Source organism: Trachemys scripta, chromosome 1, assembly GCF_013100865.1.
Source record: "Trachemys scripta elegans isolate TJP31775 chromosome 1, CAS_Tse_1.0, whole genome shotgun sequence".
Classification (NCBI taxonomy): domain Eukaryota; kingdom Metazoa; phylum Chordata; order Testudines; family Emydidae; genus Trachemys; species Trachemys scripta.
Genome location: NC_048298.1, coordinates 339920744 through 339927576, shown reverse-complemented (window position 1 = coordinate 339927576; position 6833 = coordinate 339920744). Strand labels below are relative to the sequence as shown.

Here is a 6833-nt window from a genome sequence, read left to right as displayed (position 1 = left end):
CTGTAAAATGTATGCAAAACAGAGTTTTTGTACTCAGGCGCAAAGGTCTCCTTTCTTCTGCAGAATAAAGCAACTCTTCCTTATCCCTGTCTGGCTGTTATTGGCTCTCAGCTAGGGGGACCCGATATTTCGGTGACAAAACCTATAACTTACAATGCAGAGGTGATACGAACACATACATGAGATGATCGTATCGGGCTAATTATAACATTACTGCAGATACCTTAAATGGCAGATCTGTCAGAATTCATTGCAATTTTAAAATACTAGTATTCATAATATCCTAAAGTGCCCCTCTCCCCCCAAAATCCATACAGTGTCTCCAATATGTTGAACAGCACTGTCCTACTACAGACCACTGGGGGGCACCACTATTTACCTCTCTCCGTTCTGAAAACTGACCATCTATTCATACCCTTTGTTTCCTATCCTTTAACCAGTTAGTGATCCATGAGAGGACTTGGTTCAGGCTTGATGCAACCCCCGCTGCTTCTCTTTCCCTGAGGCTCTATCCCCTAGGCAGCCAGGAGCCAGGCCTAACAGCTGTCCTAGGAGCCTAGGCTGCTGTGGGGAACCCCACACTCTCCACATTCCTTGGCTTCTACATTCAGGGGGGTGGGGATATAGGTTGGGGGCTTCTCTTGGGACCCAAGCCCTAGGCCAGGGCAGGAGGAGGGTCTGGGGCTCCTCACAGTGGCACTGGCTCCCTGGGCAGCTCTTACCATGATCCGGCTCTGGCTTCTGCCATGGAGAGCGGGGTGGAGTCTCGGGGGAAGAGGAGGAGTAGTGGCTGGGGCAACAAATAGGAAGAAGAGGGGCAGTGCCAGGGTCACCCAGGGGATGGAGCTCCTGTGTGTGTCCCACTTTTGCCTTTTGAAAAGATGGTCACCTACAGTGAATGGGCTGGGCTAGGTTGGCCTGGGAGCTCGCTGTGCCTGTGTGGGGGAGCTGAGGATTGTTTCCACCCCTTTGCAAGCCGCTCGGGAAGCACAAACGGAGGTGCCAGGGTGGGAACCTGGGCCTAAATCTCTTGCCAGGACTCGTGTCAGACTCTCACTCACACTTGCAGTTCTGCCCTGCCTCAGTGGGCAGTGGGCTGAGCAGATGTGCTGTATGCAGAGCCATCAGCGGGAGGGGGGCTGCCTAAATGGCTTCTCCTGGCGCTCTGGCATTGATCATGTTTCTGAGAAGATACAGGCAAAATTAGCTGGTTGAGGGCATAGGGGAAAGGTTGATGTCTGTGCCCCATGAATAGCCCCTGTCCACAGCGGATGCAGCCCCCATGGATCACGCAGCACCCAGAGCACACAGGAAGGGCCAGGACAGCAACAGCACAACAGCTCTGCAGCTTTTTTTATGCCCTGGGGATGTTTAGCCAGAGACGGGACAGGGACAAGCCAGATGTAATGGAAAACAACATCCACATCCCTTCTCTTTATTGACTGTCTCAAGAGAAATTCTGAGGTTGGAGCAGCCACCAATATGGCTCCTTATGGGCCAACATCTCACCAGTCCCCTGTCTCTCCATGAACATAGTCACATTTTAAATGCTGCTGCCTGCCTTGGTCTCCTTCCCCCAGTTCACTGTCCTCCCTCACCAGCCGCTCTCCCATTGCTCCAGGCCTTGGACCATGTGAAAACCTCTCACTACAGTGAGGAGATCAGTAGCTCATGTCGTCTCAGATGTAAGGGTGCAGGATGGAATAAGAGGCCCATGTTTTTCGTCTCCCATGTCACTAGCACTGGAGCTGGGTGATGAACTGAACTTTTACCTGATGAACACCCTGATTATCCTTGCACGAAGGTGTTTGCTTTTCACGCTGTACACAATTGGGTTTATGAGAGGCGGGACCAGCAGGGAGATGTAGCTCAGGATAATACGAAGCAAGGGGGAAGAGCTATTTCCAAATCTGTGTATTATAGCCAGGCCGAGGTCTGGTGTATAGAAAAGCAGGATGGCACAGAGGTGGGAGATGCAGGTGTTCAGGGCCTTCAGGCACTCCTTGTGGGACGCGATGCTCAGCACTGTTTTGAGGATCATCACATAAGAGAGGAAGATGAGGAGCGAGTCCAACCCCATTGTTAAGAGTTTAGTAAACAATCCATAGATGCTGTTGACTGTGATATCCGAACAAGCCATGTTCATGACCTCCCGGTGCACACAGTAGGAATGGGATAGGACATTGGTTCGACAGTATTGGAACCGCTTCAGGAGAAAGGGAAGTGGAAGTATTATGACCATTGCTCTTATCACAGCCACCAGTCCCATCTTGGCTATTCTCGGCAGGGTTAAGATGGAAGCATATCTCAGTGGGTTACGGATCGCGATGAAGCGGTCAAAGGCCATCAACAAGAGGATGAAGGATTCAGTGCATTGAAGCAAGGGGATGAAGAACAGCTGGGCTAAACAGGCATCGAGGCTGATCTCCCTAGAGTTAAACAAAAATACGCCCAATATCGTCGGTATGGTGGCTATTGATATGCCAAGGGCTGTGACGGCCAACATGGAAAGGAAAATGTACATGGGCTCATGGAGGCTTGGATCTGTTTTTATAATGAACAGAATGACTGAATTTCCTAATATTGAAATAATATACACTAAGCAGAAGGGGATAGAGATCCAGAGATGGACCTCTTCCTGCCCAGGTATCCCGGTGAGAAGGAACACAACAGAATTTAATTTGGTGTCATTGACAGCTGACATAATGTGCTGGGCAAGTCCAAGGAGTTTTCAACTTTCCTTCCTGAAAGGAAAAAAAAGGAGATTATGTGATGTTTAACGAAACATATTTCTGCTCTCTGTGCAGGTCTAGCGAATCGCAGGAGCTCAAAAAATATCAGCAAGAACAGCATCACTTGGAAAATAGGCCTTTGCAGACGGGATCAGACCTGTTGTTCATCTAGCCCAGTATCCAGTGGCCAGTTCCAGATGCTTCAGATGAAGGTGGAAGAAGCCCTGCAATTGGGAGCTATGAGATAACCTGCTCTAAGGGAAAGTTCCCCCCCATCCCGAGAACCAATACTTAGACATTATTTGTGGTGTAAGTCAGGAAGGTTTGGGACCCTTCCAAGACTTATTTAAAAAAAAATCCTCGCTGCTGTAATTAGATTTGACTGTGAGTTCCACAGACTACTTGAGCACTATGTGATTTTACAAATGTGACCTTCAGACAGACTCGTTTTCTGGCCTTCCACTTTCCGAGTGTGGCCCTTTGTATCATGAGATGTGGGTAAACGCATGGCAAGTGCATGGTGAAAATGGTATTTGTGTGTCCTGCATTCAAGCTATTTATAAATGTGTTTCATTGTTTTATTAAACATATTTTTATTTTCTCCACTCCTGATAGTTTAAATTCTGCCACTTGCCCCTTTGCAGTATTTTGGGATAAATTCTTAGGGCCAGGTGCTTAATTCAATAACATTGACTTCAACAGTGTAACTCCAGATTCACATGCATAAATTCAATCAGAAAAAGGTTCCATTAATTTTCCACTACCAAATGCCCCCAGTGATACACTCTGACCCCCAAGAATTCCTCCAAGAGAATCTGAAGTGCTTTAACTAGCCAGTGTTGATGGAATCCAGAGAGTTCAATCATCCTACTGGCTTCTCTCCATCCTCCCAGGACCTGCATCTTTTCCCCCATGCAAGCGTCTGTAGATATCAGGCAAATTACACGCTAACAGAGACAGTTACTTCAGCTGGGTGGGGGAGGTGTTGGCATCAGAAATGGGTGAATACTTCAAACACTGGTGTTGCACTAATGTCCAGGTGTGTGTGCAAGTTACTTCAGCCATGCTCATGATGATTGGCATAAATTACATAAACCAAAATTGCACTCCCATTTCCTGCACCTGAGCTCTACACTGCTGAAACACAGACCAGCGGTTCTGTTCTCTCATGACCTTTTGGAAAGTCTTTTACATGCATTGCCGAATGTTTGTGTTCATGACCCTGAATGTAAGTGTTAGAAACAGCTTCTGGTCAGTTACCGGGAGACAGTATCATACAACAGTTCACTGTACAAAGAGTTAATAGCAGAAACCCATTGCAAACAGTATGAGGAGTACTTTTGACATACTATCTAAAGCCAAAACCATTACACAGTAAAATTACCACTGCTCCTTCCTATAGAGATTCCAACTCTGCTGCTGGCTTTCAATACACCTCATGAAAGTTTGGTTTGTAATATTTGTATATTTGTCTCAGCCCTCATGCAGTCGCTTTTTGGCAAACAAAAGTCTAGTAGCTCCTCTGTCCCTCAGTTAATAGCTGACTGGTTCCCCTCAGGTTCTGTTCTGTCAGACTGCTGCCTGTGTCTGGAGTGGTAACAGGCATTAGGGTCAGTATAGAAAATATTCATTCCCTGAGCTCTCACTGTGTAGTATATAGTAACACCAGCACCTGTTATTCAGGCATGATGAGGGTTTGCAGGAAGTGGATTTCAAAGTCAAATACATGAGTGTTCATGGAAATGGAACTTCCTCTCTCTCCATAGAATCTGGGAACAACACAGCCTTTCCCCTTCACTTTACATTTTAAACATAGTGAAACCTGCCAACGTACCCAATTCCTGCTGGAAGGGGAGCCGCTGACACCAGAGATCTTCACCCTAAAGGACAAGGAGTCATCAGAGAGATGATACGGGCAGCAGGCAGTATCTGTTCAGTTAGGAAGGCAACTGTCTTTATGAAGCATGTCTGCACATTCCCTTGGGGTTCACTCAGCCATGAGGGAACCTCAGCTGCCTGGAGGAATAAAAAGGGGACCTCGTGTCCCTGGATCCCTATAGTTATGCACAGATCTCAATGAGCCATGAGAGGGCAGGATACAGGGCCTGACATCTGGCACTTGGAGACCAGAGAGGGGGGGCAGAGATGCTGGTAGACCCATAAATGTGAGGGGTATCTACAAGGTAGACGTTCTGGAGCCCTCAGCCAGTCAGAAAACAGAAATTTGCCTCATCAAATCTGTTAAGACAGAGCAATGCAGCTCTGAACTCCTGCATTCACTATTAAGCTGGAGAAGAAAATCACTGGAAATATATTTGCTGATTAAATTTCCAGGAGCAAATAAATCTGAGGCGATTTGGGAACTAGTCACTGACATTCCCTGTGGTTTTCTCTCGCTCAGCCCCTGGCAGAATCGGGCCCAGAGCACGCGGCACCTCTAGAAATGGGAGCCCTTGAGAAATCATGACTAGGGTTATCAGAGTTGTAACGTTTCAAAGTTGCTTTCAATGTGAGATTTTTGGGTAGCTTGAATAACCCAGCGTGGAGCATGGGCAGATGTAGCGGAAGAGTTCTGAAGCTACCTAGTGCTGCCTGCCCTTCAGCCCCATCACTGAGTCACCCCGACAGCCCAGCTGAGTCCTCTGCCACTGCACAGAACATCTGCCAATGGAAACAGTTTGCAGCCTTTCCCCTTCACTTCACATGTTAAATATAGTGAAACCTGCCAACGTACCCAATTCCTGCTAGAAGGGGAGCCAATGACACCAGAGGTCTTCAACCTAAAGGACAAGGAGTCGTGGAGGTTGCATAGGCAGCGGGCAGTATCTGTTCAGTTAGGGAGGCAACTGTCTTTATGAAGCATGTTCGCACATTCCCTTGGAGGCCACTTGGCCATCAGGGAACCTCAGCTGCTTGGCTTAGTGTGCACCAGCTCTAACCGCTGTCACAGCCAATGGCAAACTGCAGGAGGCCAAATCACAGGGGATGCATAGTGATTCTAACCAATCTTACTGCAGCGCCAGCCCTGCTGCAGGCTCTATTCATAGAATCCAGGCTTGTCATCACTGTTCATATGATGACATATTAATCACATGGCTGCCTTGGGTGCAGCCAAGTGGAAAAAATGATGCTGTCACAGCTGTGATTTTGCTGAAATAAAATAAATAATAAATAATAATGATAATAATATAGAACCTGATTTCTCCCCAGCAGCCCCTTTCCCTGCACTGTAAACCCAGGGTTCTGGCCGGGGAAAGGAGATTCCACAAGGCTCCGTACAGGGGAATTTGCCTCAGATTATTCCAGTACCAGAGGTTCCTTCCCTTCTCCTGCAGGAATAAAAAAAGGACCCAGTGCCCCTGGATCCCCGTAGTTATGCACAGATCTCAATGAGCCACTGGTAGCTCGGCCCACCCACAATCTCTGTGCCTCTGCAACTGCTCTAGCTCACTGCTAGCACAGGTTCATCCAAAATGTTCTACCTGGGCCTGTCACAGTAGCCACTGCCCACAGGATCTGCTGAAGGGGCATTGTACAGGTTGGAGGGGGCTGCACAGAGATGGGAAGGCTGGTGAGAATAACTGATGGAGACATTGGCCGAGCCATAGACTGGTCGGGAGTTTACTACCTTTCCATTCCCAAAGTTCAGCCATAGACTCAGTCAGTGCAACCTTTGTTTTTGTTCCAAAGGAGAGGCAGATGAAAAGCCTCCAATTTCTTTTGGGGATCCAAAATGTCAGCTCTGTAAACAAAGGCTGTTGTGTATCTATCCCACATCTAGGGGAAGCTGACTTATATAAATGAGTTTGCATTGTACAGATGATCCCTGTGCAGTGCAAGACGGTATAATTATGGATTTATACTCCTGCAAAACTCTAAGGCTGGGTAGCTGAGAAATTGGTTGTTGTCTCCTGTTTGTCTTTGAGTGGCTTAGGTTAAGCACTCAGGTAACTCAGTCCGGTGTTTGGTGCCACTTGTTGTTGTGTTGGCTGATAACGGGGCCTGGAGAGGCTGGCTATGTCAGCAGCTGATCAGTGTGAGAGAGGCCAGCCCAGCTGAATGGTTAGGGGTTCCATGGAATCCCAGTCTGCACTCTGGGGG

General features: G+C 47.7%; 1 pseudogene; it reads right to left on the bottom strand.

The window, feature by feature from the left end:
• Positions 1–1768: 1768 nt before the first annotated feature.
• On the bottom strand, positions 1769–3617 carry LOC117872455 (annotated as a pseudogene).
• Between the last annotated feature and the right edge of the window lie 3216 nt (positions 3618–6833).